At 42.6% G+C, this 27,746-nt stretch overlaps 1 long non-coding RNA gene across 1 annotated transcript; it reads left to right on the top strand.

Annotated features, from left to right (window-relative positions):
• The first annotated feature begins 20,639 nt into the window (after positions 1-20,639).
• LOC121012294 (uncharacterized) lies at positions 20,640-24,151 on the top strand. Its single transcript, XR_005782043.1, has 3 exons — positions 20,640-21,145; positions 23,825-23,911; positions 24,005-24,151. It is a non-coding gene; the product is annotated as an uncharacterized LOC121012294 (long non-coding RNA).
• The last annotated feature ends 3,595 nt before the right edge of the window (positions 24,152-27,746 follow it).

Consider the following 27,746-nt stretch of genomic DNA (forward strand, 5'->3'; position numbering starts at 1 on the left):
TTTCAGTGAGATGGGTAGCCATAATAACAGCAAACATTTATCAGCATTTGCTATGTTCCTGGCACAGTTCTAAGTGCTTCATATGTATTAACTCACTTACTCCTTACAGCATCCCTGGAGGAAAATGTTATTATTATTACTCCCACCTAACAGATGAGGAAACTGAGAGCAAAGAGGTTAAGAGACTTGCCCAAGGTCATATAGTTACCAAGTAGCAGATCCAGGATTTGACCTCAGCAGTCTTAGGATAGTGCCTGGCATCTGAGGATGTGTGTGTGTGTGTGTGTGTGTGTGTGTGTTTTAATTGGAAAAAAAAGAATGCAGCTCATAGAAGTTGTGACTTGTCTAAAGCCACACAGCTAGGAAGAGATGGTAAATATGAATCCAGGATTAGGATCTGGCTGACTTCAGACCCATATCATTAAGGGGATCCCTGCTGGTGAAGAGGTGTGTGACCTCAATGTTGAAGAGTCACATATATTTGCATCATGATGAGAGGCTATGTAAAGGGAAGAGCCTAGGACCATCCTCAAGGCTGCTGCCCCATCCAGATAAAGAATCCAAGGCTCAGAGAGGGAACACAACTTGTCCAAGTTCATCCAACTAGAAAGGGGCAGTGCTGGGCCTGGGATCCATGGAGCTCTACTCTATGACTATGGGGACATAGAGGATGGAGGAGGGCTGTTCATCCCTGATCATAATGAGCTTTAGAGACAGAAATGTAGTGGCAGCAAGTGACAACTGAGCCATTATTTATATCAATTAAGAGGGCATTAAATTGAAGGGACACAAAATAGTCCTTCAGTTACCAACCAGTGCTCTGGCAGCCTCACTATTCTCTAGAAGTCCCACTATGCTTGCATGGGGTGCAGAGAGCATCCCCTCACACCCTGGCTCTCTACTAAAGAGCTTAATTGTCCGAGAGAAAATACCAGCACTCCTGCCCAGTTCTGGGTGAAGCGATAAACTAATTGAAATGAAATGGCTTGGATCTCAGAAGGGAAGGGGACACTGGTAGGGAAGTATAGAGTATATATTCATGCAACAAATATTTCATCAGCATTTTTATGTGCTGAGCACAATGCCATGGACTATGAATATGGTGAAGACCAAAGCAGGTAAAGGCCCTGCCTTCATGGGGACTGTATTTATGGGAGGATTGAAGTCTACCCTCTACAACTCATAGGCACACACACAAAAAAAATGTATAGGTTACTTTTTATAAGTGACTTAATATCTATTATTATTATCTATTATTGAGAGAGAAAAATATAAACCTGATTAGTAGCAGTGACTTAGTCTCTGCCAGTTGAAAACAATCTCATGTAGGTATTTAGTATCTTTTGAGTTAAAAACTCATCTTTCTTTGGCCCCATCCCTTCCTCAACTCAAGGTTATATCTAGGTGTCAGCTACTCCACACATGGATCCTTGTGCTGCACTCTAGGACAGCTACTCAAGAAGTTGGGGAATAGCATGTGGACCCATATGTGGACCACCCTCCCCTCCCCACTGATTCAATGGAAATCATGGCTTAGGGAAAGGAAGACCCATCTGTAGCCAAAAGCTAGAGCCCTCCCATATCTCCTCAGCACTCACTTCCATGCTCCAAGATGGTTACTACAGCTATGACCCAAAAGACTCAGCCACAGGATCATGTTTGGCCCATGCATTAGACAATGCAGAATTACTAGCAATGATGCCCACAGAAATATCTTTCGACCAATTACAGATGGGAAATTGATGGCTACCCCAGTGTCCTCACCCATTGTATAACTCAGAAGGGTGTTCTTGTCTCCCAGAGTTCCCCAGTGGGATCAGCTCCAGTTACCCACAGTGGTAAATTAAATTACATAGTCACACATAATTTATTGGCATCCTCTCCTTTGCTGCCTTGCTCACCCTACTAACAATGTTTCTTGGGATCATCCTCTAAATTAACTATTTGGTCTCAAATTCTTGCCCTAAGGTCTGCAACTGAGCAAACCCTAAGACATCATCCATTTAATAGTTTTTTTTTTTAATTTTTTTTTCAACATTTATTTATTTTTGGGACAGAGAGAGACACAGCATGAACGGGGGAGGGGCAGAGAGAGAGGGAGACACAGAATCGGAAACAGGCTCCAGGCTCTGAGCCATCAGCCCAGAGCCCGACGCGGGGCTCGAACCCACGGACCGCGAGATCGTGACCTGGCTGAAGTCGGACGCTTAACCGACTGCACCACCCAGGCGCCCCTTTAATAGTTTTTAAATGTCATATTGGGTGATGATAGACAATAAGCAAATATGGTAGAAGCCCCTTAATCTCATGCTATCCAGACAGATATTTGATCAGTGCATCAAAAATATTAGTCCAGGGGTACCTGTGTGGCTCAGGTTAAGCATCCGACTTCACCTCAGGTCATGATCTCGCAGTTCATGAGTTTGGGCCCCACATTGGGCTATCTGCTGTCAGCACAGAGCCTGCTTCTAATCCTCTGTCCCCCTCTCTCTCTGCCCCTCCCCTGCTCATGCTCTCTTTCTCTCTCTCAAAAATAAATAAACATTTAAAAAAATATATTAGTCCAGGGATGCTTGGGTGGCTCAGTTAGTTGAGTCTCTGACTTCATCTCAGGTCATGATCTCATGGTTCATGGGTTTGAGCCCACCTCAGGGTTTGTGCTGACAGCTCAGAGCCTGGAGCCTGCTTCAGATTCTGTGTCTCCTTCTCTCTGCCCCTCTCCCACTCATGCTCTGTCTCTCTTAAAAATAAACATTAAAATTTTTTAATATATATATTAGTCCAAATATGGATTAATTAATTAATAATATATGATGCATATGTACCTCAAACATTTTCATTTACTTTAAAATAAATGTACAGTTAGATGCCAATCTTTTGACAGAGGACCAATTTTCAGAAAATTCGACATTACTCACTAAAGCTTCTAGGTGAGTAGAGATATACCTGAAGAGAACTTGAAGAGGCAAGGGGATAATAGAAGGGAATTAATTGATGGCATGGCAGAGGCAGCTCTAGAATGCAAGGCTGTGAGTTCCAACCCTCATGTTAAGGTCAAAATGCCCCAAGCTTTAAGCAGTCACAATTGTGGTGAAGCTAGCCAGGAACCAGCCCTCCCAGGGGCCCAGGGACAGTGGGCAACCATATTTCCCAGCCCTACTGCCCCAAATAGGTGGGCAACTGCTGTCCAATCCAGTTTCATGTAGCAGGACAGCTACCCCGGTGGCATTGAACCTGCCCCACCCAGTAACCCACAGAGACCAAATCCAGAGGGCCCCCAAAGAGAGTGTGAGAGGGAACTCCCTCCCAGAATATTGTGTTATTTTATAATGGGATCACAGGACATCCATATGGGAAGTCTCCCAGATCACCCCACCCCCTGCCAGTGTATAGATGGGCCTCCTAAGGTACAGACTGGGAAAAGGGCCTAGTACCAACTTCTTAGTTCTCATAAGGAGCACTATAGTTCAAGTAAACTAAAGAGGTTTCATGGTTCCCAATGGTTTCCCCAATGGCCATGCCAGTGCTTCCCACCTTTATTCTGGAAATGAAGTCCTGATGGTTGCCATGAGCATGTGACTCAAATTAGGCCAGTTAGAGACATCTCCTGGAATTTCACCCACCAGAGCTAAGGGAGAGTTTTTCTCCCTTCAGGAGTTGCTCTCTTCAGGAGTTGCTGAAGCTGAAAGGCTTCTAGAGTTGCTAGAGGCCACATTCCCCTCCCTGGGGAAAAAGACCATCTGTGATAAGCAAGAATGGCCCCAACAGGCAAAGAGCAGCAGAGAAAAGTAAAACAGAGAAGAGCCTGACAGCATTTGGATATCTGAATCCACTAGGATCAGTTCTACCCTGTGCTGTCCATAGTTTGGTTATGTGAGCCAATAAATCCCCTTTTGTGCTCAAACTAGTTAGAGCTGGGTTTCTATAATTTCCAACAAAGAATCTTTAACTAATACAAATATCCCTAGCAATGGAAAAGAGTGAGGAGCTTTCAAGTAGCCTCCCAGGCAACAAATGCTCACAGTCAGGGGCTGGGACAACAGAGGAGTGGCCACATAGAGATGACTGCCAATAGCTAGGACTTAAGCATATAGGAAATACCTTCTGGGGAACACACACACACACACACACACACACACACACACACACCAGGGATAAAGGGGGAAAAGAGCTTTAAGGAAAAAGTGTTGCCATAACAGAACACTCTGAGTCAGGAACTTATTATTTAACTTCTTCATAAAGCCCAGACCCTAGGTATGTTCTAACTACATGAGGCAGCAAAGAAACTGGACACATTAGCACTGTTCTGACTCTTATTCTCTCTCTCTTTTATGAATTATTTCTAAATTAATGTATTACCTTTTATAACTTTAAATAGCCATAAAAACTAGAACAGATCCATTCTTTATGAGGAATTGCACAACGTGTATCTCCTCTCAAACAGAAGGCCTTGTGTGTGTGTGTGTGTGTAAAAGCTTCAACATAAAGCACTGGTGTTATTTGTCAATTCCTCCAAGAACAGGCCCCAGCCTGGTGGGCAGAGAAGGGAGCTTAGAAACATAAACTTGGGGGGCGCCTGGGTGGCGCAGTCGGTTAAGCGTCCGACTTCAGCCAGGTCACAATCTTGCGGTCCGTGAGTTCGAGCCCCGCGTCGGGCTCTGGGCTGATGGCTCAGAGCCTGGAGCCTGTTTCTGATTCTGTGTCTCCCTCTCTCTCTGCCCCTCGCCTGTTCATGCTCTGTCTCTCTCTGTCCCAAAAATAAATAAACGTTGAAAAAAAATTTTTTTTAAAAAAGAAACATAAACTTGGCACCAATGTTTTATTTCTTTTTTATTACTGGGAAGAAATGTTGGTTAATTGAGAAAAGTGAATGTAAGTTTCCTTAAAGCCCTGTTCTGGAATGTGGGGGAGGAACCTACTGTGTGAATGTTTATCATTTGAGGCTTAATTGTATTTTGATACTTTGGGGTTGAAGGGAGAATATGGGGAAGGCTTTGCAAAGAGGGATTGAGGTCCCATGTGAATAAAAAATGACAAGAGGAACCATAGGCTTTTGATAGATGATAGATTAGATTGCTGTCAGGAATATCTCCTCCCTTTCCCTCCACCTCCATGGGTGGACTTTACTTCCTCACCACTTTGACTTTGGGCTTGGCCATTACACTCCCTTTGGCTAATGGGCTTAAAATATATTTGGGTAGATGGGCATGCTCTCTTGCAATTTAGTCCTTACCAAGGGAGAAATATGTTCCAGTTAGCCCTCTGGTTCTAGAATGAGTGACACATGGGAGTAGAGCCACCCAAGCCAACTTTTTGAGTGAAAGAGAGATGTCCAGCTGACCAGGAAACTAAAAACTAAAAGCCAAATATTATATGCCACCAGGTGTTTCAGGTTGATGTTGTGTGACATTACTATAGCAATAGCTAATTGATTCAAGGCGTTAGTGTGAATTCCCTGAAACATACAAACTGGCAAACCCAGGTAACATTTGGGTTATTTTACTAATAAAAGTCAAATACCTAAATAGAGTGAATCTTTAACCTTTTATTATAACTGATTTTATTATTACTGATTATGAATCAAGCTGAACACTATAATATAATTACCCTCCCCTGCCCCCACAACTCACTGACCTTATGCTATGGTTTCAGAATTGGAGAAAGAATGGTGGAGTTTCAGCTCTGAGACCTCATAGCACCTCCTAACCTATCTGATCAGAGTCATGGGGCTTGTTATTGGGATATCCATAGGTGTGATTTGCTGGAAGAGGGAATCTACCATGAGCCCTGAGCACTCATGCATGTTCTTACTGGATATGCCAAGAATGCAGGCCCTGATTGCCCTTTATCCAGGCCATTTTCAGGGTTGAGTTGAAGGCAAGCAACGTTGAAGGATGAAGTGATGTCTTTCTCTCCAACAAAGTGCAGGCCTGTTACTGCTCACTGTAAAAGCAGTACATTCTCCAAGCTCAATGTTCTTCTCCTATAAACACAAGTCATTGTGTGCACAGGCCTATCTGTATCACCTCCTTGGGACTTAGGAGACATGGGGAATCAGTGGAAGCCTGACATTCTGGCTACACCCTCTCTCTCTGTTCCTGTCTCTGCCCCAGGAGCCTGTCTTCAGCCAGCACCTAACTTCTCAGCTTGTACGTAGGGTCAAATCTCAGTCCCTTCCCAGCTCCTGACATGGGTCACCTCCCATGAATGTTACCTGTCCCCTGCACTGCACAGGAATGAAGTGTGTGAACTCCTCCAGAGAGCAGGGGCCCCCTGGGGAAACATGAGGCACCAACCTGGGAAAGGGAACTTCATAAATTCTCAAATGTAAAGGCTAGAAGGAAGCCTTGTGATCAGAAGAAAAGCTTAGTGCAGGGATTCCTAGAAAGTAGGCCGTATCACTGGTGGGTCACAAGATGATTTCAGATGATATGTGAAAGAGCATGATTTTAAATTTTAGTGGCAATTATTTCTAATGTGTGTTAGAAAAAAGGTTTTCCTCTTTAAAGACATATCTAAAGAAAAAGAATAGGCTAACTTAAAAATATACTTAAACAAGATTACAAGTATGTATAAGTTAGATGTGATTAACTGGAACTAAGAAAAAAAAATCTTTATAGTAACTTAAACCCTAAGAACCAAATGTAATAATCTCACATAATGGAAAGTCTGGATGTTCCAGTTTTCTATTGCTGTATAACAAAGCTTCCCACTTAATGACATATGCTCACAGATTTTAAGGATCAGGAATTCATACAGGGCACAGTGGGGATGATTTCTCTCTGTGCCACAATGTTTAGGGCCTTACTTATCAAGGAGACTCTAAATGTTGGAGGTGACTCAATCGGCAGAGGCTGAAATCATCTGAAGGCTTCTCTCCTCACATGTCTGGCATCTAGGCTGGCATGACTCAAAGGCTGAACTCACTAGGGGCTGTTGACCACAGCACCTACACGTGGCTCCTCTATGTGGCTTGGGCTTCCTTATAACATGGCAGACTTAGTGTAATCACCTTCTTACATAGTGGCTCACGATGCCAAGAGCAAGTGTTTCAGGCAATAAGACAGCAGCTATAGGGTCTTTGGTGACCCAGCCTCTGAAATCACCTTGAATCACTTCTGCTGTACTCAAGTCCACCCAGGCTCAAAAAGAAAGGATGTAGAAATGACCTCTTAATGGATGGTATGTCAAAGAATTTATAGAGCTAGTAAATACTTAAATTCCAAAAGACCTACAGCTGGTGGCTTTAAATATATCATTTTAAAAAAGAAACTAGAGGTGTCTATACTTAAGATGCTGCTGACACACTCAAGTGTTCAGTATATGTGCTTGTTATTATTACTTGAGTCTTCCAGATTTTTCCCCACATATACCAACTCACATAAATATATAAGTATCATGGCACACAGATAAAACATTATACACACATTTCTGTAAATTTTAAAAAACTACAACACGGACGGATATCTCTTTACATCTGTGTCTATAAAATGATCTCTTTTTAAAAAGTTTTTATTGTGGAAAATTTGAGACATATACAAAAGTAGAAGAAATCATTTAACAAAGTCCCATGTGCCCATCACCCAACTCCAAAGATTACCAACTTATGGGCAGTCTAGTTTCATCTCTGCCAACATCCACCTTCTATCTATCTATCTATCTATCTATCTATCTATCTATCTATCTATCATCTATTTATACAGTAGGCCCCATGCCCAACATGGAGCTTGAACTCATGAGTTCTTGATCTCAGGGACACAACCCTGAGATTGAGAGTTGCATGTTCTACTGACTGAGCCATCCAGGTACCCTGCTCCCAAGTTATTTTGAAGCAAAACCCAGACATCATATCATTTCATTAGCAAACATTCTAGTATGTATTAGAGTTATCCATTTTTTTATTAAAAAAAATTTTTAATGTTTATTTATTTTTGAGAGAGAACATCAGCAGGGGAGGGGCAGAGAGAGGGAGGACAGAGGATCTGAAGCAGCCTCTGTGCTGACAACAGAGAGCCTGATGCAGGGCATGAACTCACAAACCATGAGATCATGACCCGAGCTGAAGTTGGATGCTTAACTGACTGAGTCATCCAGGCACCCTTACCCCTTTTATTAAATGACAAAATCAATACCTGGTTGTCATAAAGAAGCCTGACATTACACACAAATAACTTGGAAAATAAATATTCTTCATAGCCTCAACTTCTAGAAATAACTGCTGTTAACATACTCATAGTGACTATTCCCCTAGATCTCTTTCTCTATGCACATACTTAAAAAAAATCAAAACAGGCACATTTGGTACATTGTTTTGTTTTGTTTTTATCTTAGAGCACATAAGCAAGCAGGGGAGAGGGACAGAGGAAGAGAGAATCTTGGGCAGGCTCCATGCTCAGCACAGAGCCTGATGCAGGGCTCGATCCCATGACCCTGGGATCATGACCTGAGTGAAAATCGAGAGTTGTACACCTAACAGACTGAGCTACCCAGGTGCCCCAGGTATATTGTTTTGTAACAAAAACATTTTATTTAACAATATACCTTGGCCATATATTGCAGCAAAAGTTCTGGATCTTTCTGTTGGATTTTCCTAGCTCTTGATGCCCTGGAAAGTGGGGCAAGTTCTACTGTAAAGATTCAGGCAGTGGGCACCTGGGTGGCTCAGTCAGTTAAGCATCTGACTTTGGCTCAGGTCATGATCTCACGATTTGTTAAGTTTGAGCCCCGTATCGGGCTCTGTGCTGACAGCTCAGAGCCTGGAGCCTGCTTCGGATTCTCTGTCTCCCTCTCTCTCTGCCCCTCCCCTGCTCATGCTCTGTCTCACCCTCTCTACCAAAGATAAATAAACTTAAAAAAAAAAATTCAGACAGAAGCCACCATGCAAAAGCAAGAAAGCCAGCATTTTAACCCTTCCTCTCATCCCCTCCCTACTAAATTAGAGTTTTACTTAAATTGGTTCAGCCCAATCTGGACAAATCATGGCTGGGTTTTGAGAGGCAGTTCTGAGCTGGCTATTTGAGAAGTAACACTTATGATAAGGCAGACAGGGCCTTCACTTGGGAGGCTGAACAGTAAACTGTAAATGAACCTGGACTGGGATTCCAGACACCTGAGTTCCTTATCTTGACTCTGCATTTTGTATGTTTCATTACCGTTAAATTTTTGAGATATCTCTTTCCTAGGTGAATTACAAAGGTAGAGAATCAAGGTATCTTTTTATTAGGCCATCTTATTAGGTATAAATTGGAAAAGAGGGAAATAAACCTATCACTATTTGAAGAAAAGGAGTATGTAGTTGGAAACACCAAGAGAATGAACTGAGAAACTGTTGCAAACAATAAAAGAATTCTGCAGAATAATATGGTAAAGAATTAATAAACAGCCACTGCTTTCATATATGCAAACATCAACCAGGTAGAAGACCTAATGGAAAAAAATATCCTATTTATAATAGCAACAAAAAAGATGGAAAAGGATTCATTTTGTAAAGAGATTTAATAATTTCTTTATAAAATACCTAGGAATTATTTAATCATTTCTTTACAAAAGACCTATATGCAGAAAATGTTAAAATATTACCAAAGAGGAGCACCAGGGTGGCTCAGTCAGTTAAGTGTCCAAATCTTGATTTCAGCTCAGGTCATGATCTCACAGTTCATAAAATCAAGCCCCACATCAGGCTCCACGCTTACAGCATGGAGCCTACTTGGGATTCTCTCTCTCCCTCTCTCTTTCTGCCCTTCCCCTGCTCATGTGCTCCCTCTCCCTCTCTCTCTCTCTCTCTCTCTCTCTCAAAATAAATAAACATTAAAAAGATATGTTAGCAGGGGCACCTGCGTGGCTCTGTTGGTTAAGCACCCAACGTCAGCTCAGGTCATACTCTCACGGTTCATGAGTTTGAGCCCTGCATCAGGCTCCATGCTGACAGTGCAGAGACTGCTTGGGATTCTCTCTCTTTCCCTCTCTGCCCCCTCCCCATTTGCATCCTCTCTCTCTCTCTCTCTCTCTCTCTCTCTCTCTCAAAATAACAAATAAATAAACTTAAAATATATATCTATATCATCTATCTATTTAAGCAAAGAACATCAAAGATTTGAATAGAAAAACATGTTCTTATATAAAATGACTCAATAACATGAAGATGTCATTTTTACTATATTTACATTTATCCTAATGCCACTAGAAATACCAACAAAGTTATTTTTAAAAACTAAACAAGGTGATTCTAAATTCCATAGGAAAAATAAACAAATAGGAGCTTCCAACTCCTATTTTGGCTTAGGTCACGATTCCAGGGCCGTGGTATCGAGCCCCATGTCAGGCTCTGTGCTGAGCATGGAGCCTGCTTAAGATTCTCTCTCTCTCTTTCTCTCTCTCTCTCTCTCTCTCCCTCTGCCCCTCTCCCACTCGTGGTCTGTCTCTCTAAAAAGAAAAGAAGAAAATAAAAATAAGCAAATAGGAATATCTGGTAAAACTCTGAAAAATAGAATGAGAAAAACCAGCTGCATCAGACATTCAAACTTATTACATAACCACAACAAGACAGTGCAGCTACGTCACATGAATAGATAGGGAGTAACTACTTGGACAGAAGAGAAAGTCCAGAATACACCCAAAATACAAGGAATTAAGTATATGATAATGGTGGCATCTCACACAAGAGGAGAAAAAAGAGACTATTTCAAGAGAGTTGATGGGACAGCAAGGTAGCCCACGTGGGGGGAAAAAAAAAGATCCATTCTTCACTCTCTTCTTCAAGATAATTTCAACATGAATCAAAATTTAAGTTAAAAAATAAAGATACTAGGAGAAAACATAAATTCCTTTATTTCGTTGGCATGAAAAAGTCTTCTCTAATCATGACTAAAATTCCAAAGAAATTTGACAGCAGACATAAAAAGAAAGAAAGAAAGAAAGAAAGAAAGAAAGAAAAAGAAAAGAAGAAAGAAAGAAAGATGAGGGGGGAGAAAGAAAGGGAAAAAGACTTCTACATGGCAAAAATACCAGAATCAATTTTTTTTTAATTTTTTTGAATGTTTATCTATTTTTCAGAGGGAGGGAGAGAGAGTGAGCGAGCACAGATGGGGGAGGGGCAGAAAGAGAGAGAGACAGACAGACAGACAGACAGACAGAATCTGAAATAGGTTGCAGCCACTGAGCTGTCAGCATGGAGCCCGATGTGGGGTTTGAACTCTGAACAGCGAGATCATGACCTGAGCTGAAGTTGGACCGACTGAGCCACCCAGGCACCCGTGGAATCAAATTTAAAAAGCAAACAATATATTGGGAAAAATTTTTTCTGTAACTCATATCACAGACAAAGGGCTAATTCCTTGATATGCAAAGAGCTCTGGGAAGCAAAAAGAAAAACAACCCAATATTAAAATGGGCAAGGATAAAAATGGATAATTCATCAACAAAGGAAGTGCATGAAGAGATGTTCAAATTAACCCAGAGTAAGAAAAGTGCAAAACACACTGATCTATTTTTTACCAACAGATTGGCAAAAACCTTAACATGACACTCTTAGTGAGCCCACAGCAGTCTCATTCATCTGTGGTAAAGTTAATGAACAACATAAATTGGTACAACCCCTATCGAGCGCAATTGGAAATGCCAAAATTTAAAATACATATACCCTTTGACCCCAAAACTCCATTTCTGAGAATTTATAACAGCAACATTTACCAGTAAGCGTGAAATGCTGAATGCACAAGGTTATTTGCTGCAGTATTGTTCATAACAGCATATGATTAGAAAGAATCTAAATGTTCATTAACAAACTGGTTAAATAATTTACAGTATATAAACAATGGTACACAATTATAAAAAGGAAGGAGTGGGACTTCTGACTCCACCAAAATGAAATAGCCTCATTTCTCCTAGTCTTCTTGCTTAACTAAAAAACCCTGGACATGACACAACAACAAGTATAAGAAGACTCTGAAGGATGGAAAGGAGAAGATACATTACAAACCAATAGCTGTCATGAATTTAGATGCAAAAATCTTCAACAAAATATTAGCAAATCAAATCCAGCAGTGTTTAAAAATAATTATATACCATGCCCAACTGTGATTTATTTGAGGTATAGGGGAAGAAAAAATTTTATTCTATCCTTCTAGTTTCTTTTGGTTAGTCTACTAATCAAGTCAACGCAAGGTGTATTCACAGGAGAAAAACAAATTTAATTACATACATACAGGAAGAAATATGAGACCCAGGGACAAGTTGGTCACTTGAGGCTTATATGCCATCCTGAGCTAAGGAATGGGATAGGGATCTGGGGCTTCAAAGGGAAGGAGGATAATTTACAGGACAATAAGAACAGATGTTTGGTAGATGTTTGCCCTGCCATACAGACAGGTCTTTCAGATAAAAATTCTCTCCAGTAATAGCTCTCTTTCTTGACCAGGCCCCCTGTCTAAATACTTTCAGGTAGTTAAGAGAGAGGTAAGAGTTTGTCTTGAGTTTGTTGGGTCTGGATTGCCTTAAGCTCAAAATAATCCGCATGACAAAGTGTCATATTTTGGGTCAGTATTTTGCTCCTCCTCACAGGTATGCAATTGTGGTATCCTAATTTATAATAAGAAATATATATTGGATCTTCCTCCCAGTTTCTGGCACAGAGCCCCTAAAACCCTTGGAATTTCCTGTGAGGAGAGTCATAAAGGTAACTTTTGTTATCTTAATGAGGTAACTTTTGGAAAGCACCTAAGGTGGGAGCTAGCTGTCAGGAAAACTAACCATGTGCTTAGAGGATTGGAACACTCAGTTCTACCTCCCTGATCTCTGGGGTAGAAGAGATCTACCTTCTAAGGTAGAAGCGTTGGAGAATTCAATCACCAATAGCCAATGATTTAACCTATAATGCCTTTGTAATGAAGCCTCCATAAAAACCCAAAAGGATGAGGTTTGGAGAGCTTCCAGGTTGGTGAACAAAAGGCTTCCACATGCCACCATTCCAGACTCCAAACTCAACAAGTCTCTTCTGGCTGTTGGTTTGTATCTTTTAATATAATTTGCAATAAGTCAGTAATCCATTGCATAAATGGGTTTCCTGAGTTCCGTAAACCACTGTAACAAATTAATCAACCCTACGGAGGGGTCATAGGAACCACTGATTTACAGACAGTTGGTCAGAAACAGAAACACAGATTAACAACCTGGGTTTGTGACTGGATCTGAAGTGGAAGGCAATCTTGTGGGACTGAACACTTAACCAGTGGAATCTGATATGATCTCCAGATAGTGTTAGAATTGAGTTGAGGGGCACCTGGGTGGCTCAGTTTGTTAAGCATCCAACTCTTCATTTAGGCTCAGGTGATGATCTCACAGTTTGTGAGTTCAAGCCCCCTGTCAGGCTCTGCACTGATAGTGCAGAGCCTGCTTGGGATTCTCTATCTCCCTCTCTCTCTGCCTCTCCCCCACTGGCACGCACATGTGCACTCTCTCTCTCTCTCTCTCTCTCTCTCAAAAATAAATAAACATTTTTAAAAGAAGGAATTGAGGGGCGCCTGGGTGGCTCAATTGGTTGAGCAGCCAACTTCGGCTCAGGTCACGATCTCGCGGTCCGTGAGTCTGAGCCCTGCATCCGGCTCTGGGCTGACAGCTTAGAGCCTGGGGCCTGCTTCAGATTCTGTGTCCCCCTTCTCTCTCTGACTCTCCCCCACTTATGCTCTGTCTTGCTCTGTCTCTCAAAATAAATGTTAAAAAAATTTTTTTTAAAGAATTGAGATGAACTGTATGACACTCAGCTGGTGTGGGAGAATTGCTTTTTGGTATGGGGAAAACTCCCTCCCACCACACACACACACACGCGCACACACACACACACACACACACATTGGAATAACAAGTCAGTTCAACATATCAACAGGTTAAAGAGAAGTGATATGATCATATCAATTGATGTGGACAAAGCATTGACAAAATACACCTATTCATGATAAAACAAAACAAAACAAAACAAAACCTCTCAGCAAACTGGGAATAGAGGGAAACTACTTCAACTTGATAAAGAACATCTATCAAAAAACCTATAGCTAATATCATACTTAACAATGAAAGACTGAATATTTCTCTCTATGATTAGGAACAAGCCAAGGATGTCTGTTCTCACTGCTAGAAGTTATAGCCAGTGCAATAAGGCAAGAAAAAATAAAAAAAGATAGGAAGAAAAAAATCACATCTATTTGCATATGACATGGTCCCTTATATAGAAAACACCAAGGAATCTAAACATATAAAAAACAAACAAACAAACAAAAAATACAAAACCTCCTAGAACTAATAAACAAGTTCAACAAGGTCATAGGATATAAGATCAACACACAGATATCAATATGTTTGTATAAACTAATAACAAACATGTAGAAACTGAAATTAAAAACACAATACCATTTAGTATAACTCCAAATATAATTAAAGAATTAGGTTAAAACTTAACAAAAGATATGCAGGATCTGTATTATAAAATTACAAAATTATGGGGCGCCTGGGTGGCTCAGTTGGTTAAGCGTCTGACTTTGGCTCAGGTCATGATCTCATGGTCCATGAGTCTGAGCCCCACATCAGGCTCTGTGCTGACAGTTCAGAGCCTGGAGCCTACTTTGGGTTCTGTGTCTCCCTCTCTCTCTGCCCCTCCCCCACTCATGCTCTGTCTGTCTCTCTCTGTCTCTCTCTCTCTGTCTCTCTCAAAAATAAATAAGCATCAAATTTTTTAAAAATTATAAAATGCTGATGAAAGATAGCCAGTATTTAAATAATTGCAGGGACATTCCATATTCATGGGTCAGAAGACTCAATGTAGTAAAGATGTCAATTCTCTTTAAATTGATCTATAGGTTTTATCTAATTCCTATCAAAATCCCAGCAAGGTTTTATTTTATTTTTTATAGATATGAACAAGTTTAGATTGGTTAAACCAATACTGAAAAAGAAAAATAAAGTGGGAAGAATTACCCTACCTGATAATAAAGTCTATTATATAAGTACAATAATCAAAGCAATTCAATATTGGAAGAAGGAAAAACACATAGATCAAGAGAACAGAATAGAGAATACATAAATAGACTCATACATATATGCCCAACGCAAAAACAATTTGGGGCACCTAGGTGGCATAGTTGGTTGAGCATCTGACTCTTGATTTCAGCTCAGGTCATATCTCATGGTTCATGACATCGAGACTTTCATCAGGCTCTGCACTGACAGTGTGGATCCTACTTGGGATTCTCATCTCCCTCTCTCTCTGCCCCTACCCTGCTTGTGCTCTCTCTCTCAAAATAAATAGATAAACTTAAAAAAAAAATTTTAACTTTATTTTTAATTTTTTTTAAATTTACATCCAAATTAATTAGCATATCGTGAAGCAGTGATTTCAGGAGTAGATTCCTTAATGCCCCTTACCCATTTAGCCCATCCCCCCTCCCACAACCCCTCCCGTAACCCTCAGTTTGTTCTCCATGTTTGTAAGACTCTTCTGTTTTGTCCCCCTCCCTGTTTTTATATTATTTTTGTTTCCCTTCCCTTATGTTCATCTGTTTTGTCCTCATATGAGTGAAGTCATATGATTTTTGTCTTTCTCTGACTGACTATTTAAAACTTAAAATTTTTTTAAACAAAAAAACAATTCAGGGGGGGAGGATAGGCTTCTCCACAAATGAGGATGGAAAATTGGACATCCATAAGCAAAACAAAACAAAACAAAATAGAAAAACAAAACACCTTGACCTAAACCTCACACTTTACACAAAAATGAACTTAAAATATTACAGACTCATATGTGAGATGCAAAATTATGAAACTTTCAGAAAAAAATTAGAAAAAAAATCTTTGGGGTGGTTATGGGCTTTGTGTCCCCCCTCAAAATTCATGTTGAAGTCCTAACCTTCAGCATCTCAGTGTGACTGTTTTGGAGATAAGGTCTTTAAAGAGATAATTAAGGTTAAATGGGGTCATTAGGATGGGTCTTAATCCAATATGACTGGTGTCCTAATAAGAAGAGGAAATTAGGACATAGACACACATAGGAGAAATCCTGTGAAGAAGCCAATCTTGCTGACACCTTAATCTTGAACTTCTAGCTCTAGAATTGTGAGTAAGTAAATAAATAAATAAATTCCTGTTGTTTATACCACCAGTCCATGGTACTGTGTTATGGCAGTACTAGCAAAGTAATAAAGGAGTGTAGAGCTAGGCAATGAGTTCTTAGACTTGACACTAAAAGCATGATCCATAAAAGGTAAAACTGATAAAGCAGACCTCATTAAAATTAAAAACGTTTTTCTCTGTGGAAAGACTCTGTTAAGAAGATAAAAGGACAAGCTACAGACTAAGAGAAAATTGTTGCAATCCACATATCTGACAAGGGACTAGTATCTAGAATACACAAATAACTCTCTCAATACTCAACAATAACAAATTCAAAAACAATCCAATTAGAAAACAGATGAGAGACATGAATAGACATTTCGCCAAACAAGATAGATAGAAGGCAAATGAGCATATGAAAATATGCTCAACATCATTAGCCATTAGGAGACTGTAAATCAAAATTATAATGAGATATCACTACATGCCTATCTGAATGGCTAAAATGAAAAATAGTGACAATGCCAAATGCTGGTGCAGATGCAGAGAAACTGGAAACAACCCAGCAACTGCACTCTGGGGCAATTATCCTGGAAAAATGAAAATGAATCTTCACGCTAAAATCTGTATACAAATGTTCAGAGCGGTTTAATTTGTAATAGCCCAAAACTGATAACGGCCCAGATGTCTTTCAATGAGTGAATGGTCAAGCAAGCTATGACATGTCCATACCACAATATGCTGATCAGCAGTGAAAAGGAACAAACAGGCCTACGATACACGCAACAACCTGGATGAATCTCCAGGAAATTATGTTAAGTTAAAAAATCAATCCCAGAAGGTTCAAGCTATATGATTCATTTGTATATCAGTCTTCAGATGTCAGAACTATAGACAAGCAGAACAGATTGATGGTGACCAAGGGTAAGAAAAGATGAGGAGGAAGTGGTGGGGAGGAAGAAGATGTGCCAATACCAGGGCAACACATGAGATCTTTGTGGTGGTGGAACTATTCTGTATGTTGACTGTATCAGTGTTAATACGCTGGTGATGTTAACGTAATACATTGGTTTTGGCAAAAGGTCACCACTGAGGGAAACTGGATAAATGGTACACAAGACCTCTCAGAATTATTCCTTATAACTGCATGTGAACCTACAAAAGTTTTATGTTAAAAAAGAGAGAAAATGAGAATCCTCTCTATAATGATGTGGGGAGATCTCACTATTAAGTGGGGGAAAAAAAGGATCAGAGAAGTGTGAAAATTTGCATGCATAGGTAAATCTGGAAGGATACATGTGAAACTACTTAGGTTATTCACTGAGGAATCCCTAAGGGTAGCAAGAGGTGGATGGGGAAGGGGGTGTGTGGGAAAGGCACATGTGTTTTTATAATGTCGGCTTTTTAACCATGGGAAAAACTTAAAAAAAGAGAAGAAAAAAGATTCTTCTAGCTTCCTCTGTAAGGAGAGTGGATTGGAGGGACCAAAGGTGGAATTGGAGAGACCAGAAAGGACGCTTTACCCAGCTAGAGAACAACAGAGCTCCACATTCTCCAATGCAGCCTAATCTACCTTTTAAAACAGATTGACTGGTGGGGCATCTGGGTGGCTCAGTTGGTTGAGCGTCCAGCTCTTGATTTCTGCTCAGATCATGATCTCAGGGTCATAGTTTCCAGCCCCGAGTCAGGCTCTCCACTGACAGTGCAAAGCCTGCTTGGGATTCTCTGTCTCCTCTCTCTCTGTCCCTGTCCTGCTCCCGTGCATGCACGCACTCTCTCTCTCTCTCTCTCTCAAAAATAAATATACATTTAAAAATAAAAATAAAACAAATTAACTGCTCCCCTCTGCTGGGAAAACTTTCTCACCCCTAGGAAAAAGGGCAGCCACTCAGCACAACATTCAAGACATTTCACAAAGTGGTCTACCGCTGATATCTCCTGGCGCATCCTGTCTCACTGCTCCTTGAATCACGATGTTCTTTCATCTGAACTCTTGAAGTACTGTCACACCTTTGTGCCTTTGCCCATGCTCTTCCTTCTGCCTGGAATGCCCTTCCTGCACATTTCACACTTAGCATCTCCAACTCTTTAACATCAAACTCCAGGTTCTCCTTTTTTCTGGATGCTTTTCTGACCAATCCATCTCCTAAAACCCTATATCCAATTAACTGCTCTCTGTTGAGCATTCCCAAGGCACTTTCTCTTACTGCCATTTTATCACTTGTGACATTGGCGTACACTCAGATGTGACTTTAATTAATTGTTACTAAATAATTAATTGAGTGGTCATTTGTTTAATATCTTTTCCCCCACTAGACTGCCAATTTCAGGAAGGTAGGAACCATGTCTGTCATACAATCTCATTTACTGGGGCTCTGTCTGGGATCCCGGGGCTTACTGCTAAGGGGTTCTCTGAAGGGTTTGGGATCTTGAGCCCCCATTCATCTTAAAGGAGCAACATCCTGAAAGGTGGTGCTGGAGCATGTTCTAACTGGCACTGAAAGGACTGAACTATTACTCTCCTTGTTCAGTTCATGCAACCTTATTATTGGAGCCTTACCTGGCAGGCTCCAATGAGCCTCTCTGAGGTTCCAGCCCACCAGATGTAAGGGGTTAAACTCTGCCAGCAGGGCTTGGGGGCAGGGAGCCTAGAGCAACACAGAGGTCACCAACCACAAGTGACTGTTTACATTTAAATTAGTTTAAATTAAATTTTAAAAATTAAGATCCTTAGTCAAGTTAGCCATATTTCTTTTTTTTTTTAATGTTTATTTTTGAGAGAGAGAGTGGGTGGGGTAAGGGCAGAGAGAGGGGACAGAGGATCCGAAGTGGGCTCCCCACTGACAGCAACAAGTGAGCTCAATTGTGGGACTCAAACTCACGACCGACCCTGAGATCATGACCTGAGCTGAAGTCAGAAGCTCAACTGACTGAGCCATCCAGGCGCCCCAAGCTAGCCACATTTCAAATGTTCAATAGCTATCTGTGGCTAGCGGCCACTATGTGACACAGCATGGAATTATAAAACATTTGCATCATTACCGGCAGTTCTATTGAACATCCCTGAGATGTAGAGAATTGCTCTTGACTGAGTGCCTCCCATAAAGTAGCAGCCTACCAAAGTACATCAGAGAGTATGCTCTGGGGTCAGACTGTCTGGGTTTGAACCCCAGCTCTACAGTCGCTAGCTGCGTGACCTTGAGCAAGTTTCTTCATTTCTCTGTGCCTCATTTTCTTCAACTGTAAATCTGGAGTAAGTCATAGTAGTATCTATCTCATGAGGTTGTTGTGAGGACTCCATGAGATAATACATGTAAAACTTGGGAACACTGCCCTGGCCCATAGTAAATGCTCGGTACCTGGTTTGTTTGGTTTTGAAATTTTTTTCTTTTATACATACATATATATATATATTGTTTTTTTAGTGTTTATTTATTTTTGAGAGAGAGAGAGAGCATGAGGAAGGGGCAAAGAGAGAGGCAGAGAGAGAATCCCAAGCAGGCTCCATGCTGTCAGCACAGAGCCTCACGCAGGGCTCAATCCCATGAACTGTGAGATCATGACCTGAGCTGAAATCAAGAGTCAGATGCTTAACTGACTGAGCCACCCAGGCGCCCCCCAAAAATGTTTTCTTTAAATCTCATAACAGTCTTCCTGGTGGGTGCTGTCATGAGTCCCATTTTTTTTTTTTAATTTTTTTTTTTCAACGCTTATTTATTTTTGGGACAGAGAGAGACAGAGCATGAACGGGGGAGGGGCAGAGAGAGAGGGAGACACAGAATCGGAAACAGGCTCCAGGCTCCGAGCCATCAGCCCAGAGCCTGACGCGGGGCTCAAACTCACGGACCACGAGATCATGACCTGGCTGAAGTCGGACGCTCAACCGACTGTGCCACCCAGGCGCCCCATGAGTCCCATTTACAGATGGGGAAATTGAGGTTCAGAAAACTGAAGGAACTTGTCCAAAGTCACATGGTAAGAAAACGGCAGAACTGGATTTGAACCCCAAAACCCATGGTTTTCCAGCCCTCTTCCTTTGAGGGATGGGGATGGACGTGTCCCTAGTCCCAGCTGGAACTTGTTTTAGCTCCACAGTCCTCTTTGCCAAGATGAGCTCCTGCCAACCCTACCAGGAGCTCCAAGCACTTGACTAATGCCCCACTGCCATCAGCAGGGGTCTCCGCCATCAGCTGGCATCTGTCAGAAAGCCTTCTCCTTCCTGCTGCCCTAGATGAGATGCTGGACCCGGAGCGCTGTGCAAATAGAACATGAATTCTGCTGACAGGGTAATAATAAGGCTCCTAAATCAGCACTTGCACTTTTTGCTTTACATATATTACTCAAATTACGTGTCAGGGATTAATATACATTATAAACCAGATGTGCCAGTTACATATTTCTCTCTGGAACGTCTCTTGGGTGTCCCCTGAAACTGCTAGTGGTGTTAATCACACATCCTCCCCACCATGCTTGGGCCGTGGTGGGGCCACACTGATAGCAGGAAGGCCAGGCAGGGGTCAGGAAGGATGGGAGGCCTGGCGGAACTATAAGGAACCAGAAGCTGATTTTCTCACTTTAGAACCAGGCCCAGCCACACTGGGTTTCTCAACCACTTCTGTATCTTTCAGCTGTAAAAGCTGTGGTTTTCAGTCCCCAGTGCTTAGCCAGAGTCTGGTACCTAGTACATATTCAGAGGAGGTGGCAGAGGCTGCTGATTGCCTACCAAAGGTTTATACTATCCTCGTTTCCAGTGAATAGAACCCTGCTATTGTTTGGAGCTGCAACGTACTCATCTTCCCAATTTCCTTGTGAATAGGTATGGGTATGTGAGTCAATTCCAGCCAATGAGATGGAAGCAGAAATATGCTGGGGATTTTTGGGAAATCCTTACAGAAGGACCATCCCTTACTTCTGGATTCCTTTTCTCCCTGCCTGGGACATAGTCATGATGGTTACAGCTGCAGCCAGCTTGCAACTATGAGGCTATAAGCATGAAAACAAAAGCCTACGTGCTACCGTGGAGGTGTGAGAAGACAGAGTCTGGAATCATGTAGGTATATCTGGGCCTTTGTACCAGCCCTGTTCTGCCTCCTCCAGACATATTTTTTTTTTCAGACACATTTTTATGTAAGGTAAACAAGCCGTATCTTAAGTTTGCAGTTACTGGAGCTTATCATATGCCTGATGTATCCGCCTTCAGTGTCCCTGTTATCCACAGAGAAGCAACTCTTGAGGAAGGGAAGCTCCTCAGTGCCTGCCTCTCTTCTCTGAGAGACATTCCGGCCCACTCTTCTCTCAGCACATTCCTGCCCACACCCGATTCTCAGTGTTTTCACCACGTTCCCTGCTGAGTGGGCAGTGGATCATGGCCATAGCTAACTGAGTCAGTGGAAGAAATCTGACCCAACTGGATTCTCTCCCTGAGAATTTCAACTGGACCCAGAGATTTACATTCAGAACACACAGACTGGCATCTGCAGCCCATCATGGCCCTGGGAGGGTTTGTTTGGCCTATTCAGCATTTTTTTAGATTACTGATAACTGAAAACATCATGCTTCCCATAAAAATCCAGATTTCTGGCTTCTCTTGAAACAGTGGAAAGTCTGGTATCACTGGGCTCCCATTCCATGCGGCAAAAAAGGCTGCTGCTGAGAAGTAGCTGTTCCCTCTAGACAGGCACGCACCCTCCCGGGGTTCCATAGTCCTCACCTGGCCCCATGGTATTCTTATTCATGGCTCCACCTCACCTATTCCTGTTGCCTGCCTGGCTCCTCCAGGTGTTTGAATTTAGACATCTGCTCTGATTACCCTCTGCAAGGCCCTGAATCATGATGATGATAAAATGCTGCTGCTGAAGATAACAATAGTAACAATTATTTTTTTTAATTTGTAATGTTTATTTATTTTTGATAGAGACAGAGCATGAGTGGGGGAGGGGCAGAGAGAGAAGGAGAATCTGTAGAATCTGAAGGAGGCTCCAGGCTCTGAGCTGTCAGCACAGAGCCTGATGCCAGGCTCAAACTCACAGACCACGAGATCACGATCTGAGTCGAAGTAGGACACTTAACCGACTGAGCCACCCACGTGCCCCAATAGCAACAATTATTGATGGTCACTCTGAGCCAAGTAGCATGGCGAGGGCTGTTTTTCTGGTTCCTGGTGAGGCCTGGATGTGCTCCACACTTGGGTTCCAAGGAAACCTCCACCAGTTGGGATTCACAAATGCAAGCAATGGAAACTGATTCTGGTAGATTTATGCAGAAAAGGAAATCTGTGGAAAAGATACCGAAAAGCCTCTGCACCACTGGGAAGGCTAGAGAACCAGACCTGGCCACCACAGAGGCAGAAACACAGGCTAGTCTGGTGAGAACCCTGCTGCCCCCACCACAGAGTACCAGACCCTTCAGCTTGCCCATCTGACCCTGCTAAAGCTCCACACCTGATGCTAGGGACTGCCATGGGCCCTACCACCTGGGCTGCCCCAGAGACGGTTGCTTCTCTAGCCACCATCACTAGATTAGGCCTCTCCATTCTCCACTCTCCCTGGGTCTTTGTATCACTTGCTCCTCATTCAAAGTCTAATGCGTACCTCTGATTGCCTGAGCCTAGTTGCCCAAACCCTAGTTGCAAGGGAGGTTGGGAAAGCAAATAGCACTTGCTCCACATTCTACATTGGGAAGTGAGTTCTACTTCCTACTAAGACTCATATGATGGCGAATTCTCCAGGCACAAGTATGGGTTTCTGAGTCTGGACAGCCAAGAGGGGCAACTATAAATGAAAACTTTTAAACTAGATAGCTCAAGTCAAGGTTGCATTAGGAAAGAGATGGCACACTCAACTGAAATAAGGAGAATAAAGAATTTATAAAGGCTCAAGAAGGGTCAAGGAAAACAACTGAGGGATGGGGAAGCACCCCAGAGATTGCAACAGTTGGGGGGCATTAAGACTCCAGGCCTGGGGCGCCTGGGTGGCGCAGTTAAGCGTCCGACTTCAGCCAGGTCACGATCTCGCGGTCCGTGAGTTCAAGCCCCGCGTCAGGCTCTGGGCTGATGGCTCAGAGCCTGGAGCCTGTTTCCGATTCTGAGTCTCCCTCTCTCTCTGCCCCTCTCCCGTTCATGCTCTGTCTCTCTCTGTCCCAAAAATAAATAAACGTTGAAAAAAAAAAATTAAAAAAAAAAAAAAAAGACTCCAGGCCTGAAGGGGCAAGGAGTGGGGATACTTACGGGAATGTGAAAAGAGCTGAAGTTGTAGAAGGGGTCTCCTAGAATGGCTCCAGTCCATGGCCCCAGTGCAAAGGGACCTTGGGGGAAGAAATACCCTCATTTCTCTTTCCTTCCTATCCTCTACTATCCTGCAGGCACCTGACATTGGGCAAACCCAACAGGAAGCCAAAGAGTAAAGGCTCCTGTTGATATAATCCATAGAGGTGAGCCTCTGTGGCACAGCCCCCAGGAAGAGGAAGGTGAAGGGTAGATCTGGAAAGCTAAAAATGGACAACAACTGTGGTGTGATCTCAGTCCCATCATTTAACTGGTTTCTCCACTGTAAATTGAGGGCCCTCACATTTTATGGTTCATTCAGGCCTTACTGCTAACCACTTCTCCTGTAATCTCCTCCTTTCTGGCTGCCCTGTGTGTCCCCATGTCAACCTCCATATAAAGGTCAATGCCTTTGTTTCCAAAAAGCAGTTGTCTCTATGTGCTCACAAGGATTCTCCTTTGCTGCAGGTGGAAAGAGTTCTCCATCTAGCTCTCCAAATTCTGATTTGGTGATGCCCCCGGAATTCTACCATAACAGCAACTTGCCTTTTCAAGGTATAAAACATCTGCCCAGATCTCAAGGGCTGCCCTGTTGGGGCTAGTTCTTTATTCTTTGGTGCCTCATTCATTCTCTTTTTCCTCTCACAGCTTGATCCTCCAGCCAAATTCCCATCCTGGCTTCCTCATTCCCCTCTGAGTGATCATTGCTCCATGACCCAGACCTTAGCCTCTCCCTCTCCTCCTACTGCAAAGAACGACGTCACATCTCTACCTTAACAGCAATTTGATGACTCCATTGTCAGCATGGTTTGAAATTATTCTCGCCTAGATTTCTGATGGAACAAAACAAAGTTTCTCTTCATTCCTTAAGTTTTCAGTGGGTGACCTAGATGAAGGAGCAATGAAACCATGAAGACTGTGCTCAAAGGACCTTCATATAAAATCTATGCATAGCTTATGAAACACATTCAATAAGCGATTACAAATGTTTAACGGATACATATATAACAAGTGACAACTGTTGTAACTAAACCAAATGAGAATTTGTCCACCTGATGCGCAGTAAGCCAATAAAAACTGACACTGAGCTTTTGCCATGAACACAGATAGGCAATCAGCTGATGTGGCACCACCCAGGAGAACAGGGAGCTAATGCTCAAAAGTTCTGAACCCTCTGATGGCTTGCAAGTGAGGGTTTTCAAGGACAAACTTTGGGGCAGGGGTCTCCTGAAAAGGTAGACGCTGTTGATTGGAGGCCCATAAGGCTATATAAGCTGGTATTACTTAATAATTTCTGGTGCTGCTTTGCCTCGTGCCCCAGAAGTCTATTCCATCTCAAAAGACTTGGAATCTGAGAAAATCTTTGTTCTGTATGTTAGAGATTTCATTAGTGCTGATTAACTACTTGTCCTACAGCTTCCTGTGAAAGATGAGCAAGCATTCCCATCCATTGAGCGTAGACCTATTAATTCCCTGGCCAGTCCTGCCGTGTCTGGGGGTGATGTGACCTCCAGTGTTCATTCTTCCATCTGAACTGACAAGATAGACACCAGCTTCATTTTATCACAAAAATTAGCATTACAAGAGTACCTGGCTGGCTCAGCCCCTAGAGCATTGACTCCTGATCTTGGGGGGCAGATTGTGAATTCAAGCTCATTGGGCATAGAGCTTACTTAATAATAAAGGGGAAAAAAGAGAATTCTTAGGAAGATGTGGTAGTGTTGTGAACTCTGATATTCCACACAGGGACACCCCTGCTCTTAGGAATGAAGGATTTAATCCACTAGCTGCTCGGCTCGAAGTGCTGTCAGCAGATGACCTCTAGTTGTAAGCCTTCTTTGGGAATTTCCTTACCTGCTGTCTTTTTGAGGCAGCCTACATAAAACGATTGATCAACTTGGGAGTATAGGGGCCTGGTCCTCTTGCCCCAACTCAGAACAACTTTGAAGAGTTTCCCATGAGGTCAGTTGAAGCCTTTGTTCTGACATTGGTAGCTCAGGCTTCTCCCTCTGCTCTATCCTGTTCCTTCCTCTCTCTTCCACAAGTGTCCATCCCAAGAGCAATCCCTAAATAACTTCCTGCATGCTAATCTTGATCTCAGAGTCTGTTTTCCAGAGAACCCAACCTGCCCCCACCCCCATCCAGGCCCATTGGAATGTGACTTTGCAGCTTCTCCAAACAAGACTTTCTGTTTCTCCACTCCTTGGATCTCCACAAGACTGGCCTTGTGACTTGCTTTAGTCAACAGAATGAGGCAGAGGTAATATTGTAGCAGTTCTGAGCCTGAGCCTCTACAGGTCTTGCATGTTTTTATTCTCACTCTTGGAGCCCTACCACCACCATAAAAACAAGCCCAAGCTAGACTGCTGGAGTATGAAAAACAAGTGGCCAAGTCAGTGCTGTTCCCCAGCTGACAGTCACCCACCCCCAGAAGCAGAGCCACCACCTGACCACAATGTATGAATGAACATAGCCAAATCCAAAATACTACCTAGCTGAGCCCACCCCAAATTGCTAAGCAGAGAATCATGACCTAAGAAATAGTGTTGTTTTAAGTCAGTTAAGTTTGGAGCAGTTTGTTATGTAGCAATTCCTAAATGATACAAGAGAGAACTGTGTTTGAGAAACCACCTGTGATATTGTGATTTGTTATAGAAGCAATATATATTTAATCTTTATCCCCTTTTCTGACTCACAGCTCCCCAACAGCTTTGGAATTTCCTAAGTATCCAGAGCGATAAAGTGTCCTTTGTTATGTTAACGAAGCGACATTAGGAAAGCAACTAAGGATGGGGGCTGGTTGCCCGAGCAGCCAACCACGTGATTAGAGGGTTAGAACTTTCAGTCCCACCCCCTGACCTCCTGACGGAAGAAAACCTGGAAATTGAGTTCAGTCATCAGTGGCCAATGATTTAATCCAACATGCCTTTGTAATGAAGCCTCCACAAAATCCCAACAGGATGGAGTTCGGAGAGCTTCCGGGTTAGTGAACACAGGGAGACTGGGAGAGAAGGTCACCTGGAGAGGATGTGCAAGCTACGCGCCCCTTCCCCGTACATTGCCCTGTGCATCTCTTCCACCTGGCTGTCCTGTTATAATAAACCAGTAATCTAGTAAATAAAACAGTTCTTTTGGTTCTGTGAGCTGCTCTAGCAAATTAATCAAACCTGAGGAGGAGGTCGTGGGAACCTCTGATTAATAGCCAGTCTGTCAGAAGTACAAATAATAACAGGGCACCTGGGTCTCTCAGTTGGTTAAGCATCCGACTTGGGCTCAGGTCGTGATCTCGCGGTTCATGAGTTCGAGTGTCGGACTCTGCTGACAGTTCGGAGCCTGCTTCAGATTCTGTGTCTCCCTCTCTATCTGCCCCTCCCCGGCTCACACTCTGTCCCTCTCTCTCTCTCTCTCAAAAATAAACAGTAAAAAAAAAAAAAGTACAGTAACAACACAGGCTTGTGACTGAAGGCTGAAATGGGGGGAAAGAGCAGCCTTGTAGGACTGATTCCTTAACCTGTAGAATCTGATTTCCAGGTAGATAATGTCCTCCCAACATTGGAATTGCTGTCAGAACCTTTTAACGACCTTAATAAGATAGAAAGTAAAATTGTGGAGACAGGAGCATCTGGCCCCAAGCAACACAAGGGATGATTAAATAGCTTTCCAAGAGAAAATGAGAAGCACTTTTTTTTTAAATTTTTTTTTCAACGTTTATTTATTTTTGGGACAGAGAGAGACAGAGCATGAACGGGGGAGGGGCAGAGAGAGAGGGAGACACAGAATCGGAAACAGGCTCCAGGCTCTGAGCCATCAGCCCAGAGCCTGACGCGGGGCTCAAACTCACAGACCGCGAGATCGTGACCTGGCTGAAGTCGGACGCTCAACCGACTGCGCCACCCAGGCGCCCCTGCACTTTTTTTTTTTTAAATGTAATCTCCACACCCAATGTAGGACTCAAACTCATAACCCCAAGATCAAGAGTCGTATGTTCCACTGACTGAGCCAGCCAGGCGCCCCAGCAAAAACTTATTTTTTGCCCCTGTGAAGGAGGTAGAAAGATGGGACTGGAAGTGAAATAAGGAGGAGAAAGTTGTCAGCAAGATGGTGTGTGACTAGAAACAATCTGAGTTGAAGCAGCAGGTGGAATCTCCCAATGGCGTGGCTCTGTATGCTTGAAGATGGGATGGCAGAAAGACAATTAAGCACAGATGAACCTAATAGTTATTTTGAACTTCTCTGCATTTCTTTGATGTAACCACTTTCTGTTTATTTGCATCCCATCCAATCTTCAGAAAAATCTCCTTACAGTACAGGAACCCTCCCACTCTGCCAGCAGCGGTGTAATTGCAGAGCAGTTTGGTAGTATTTATCTAGTGAAGCACAAGACGCACAT

The sequence above is a fragment of the Herpailurus yagouaroundi genome, unplaced genomic scaffold (genome assembly GCF_014898765.1).
Source record: "Herpailurus yagouaroundi ecotype Mexico unplaced genomic scaffold, PumYag 196, whole genome shotgun sequence".
In the NCBI taxonomy this organism is placed as follows: domain Eukaryota; kingdom Metazoa; phylum Chordata; class Mammalia; order Carnivora; family Felidae; genus Herpailurus; species Herpailurus yagouaroundi.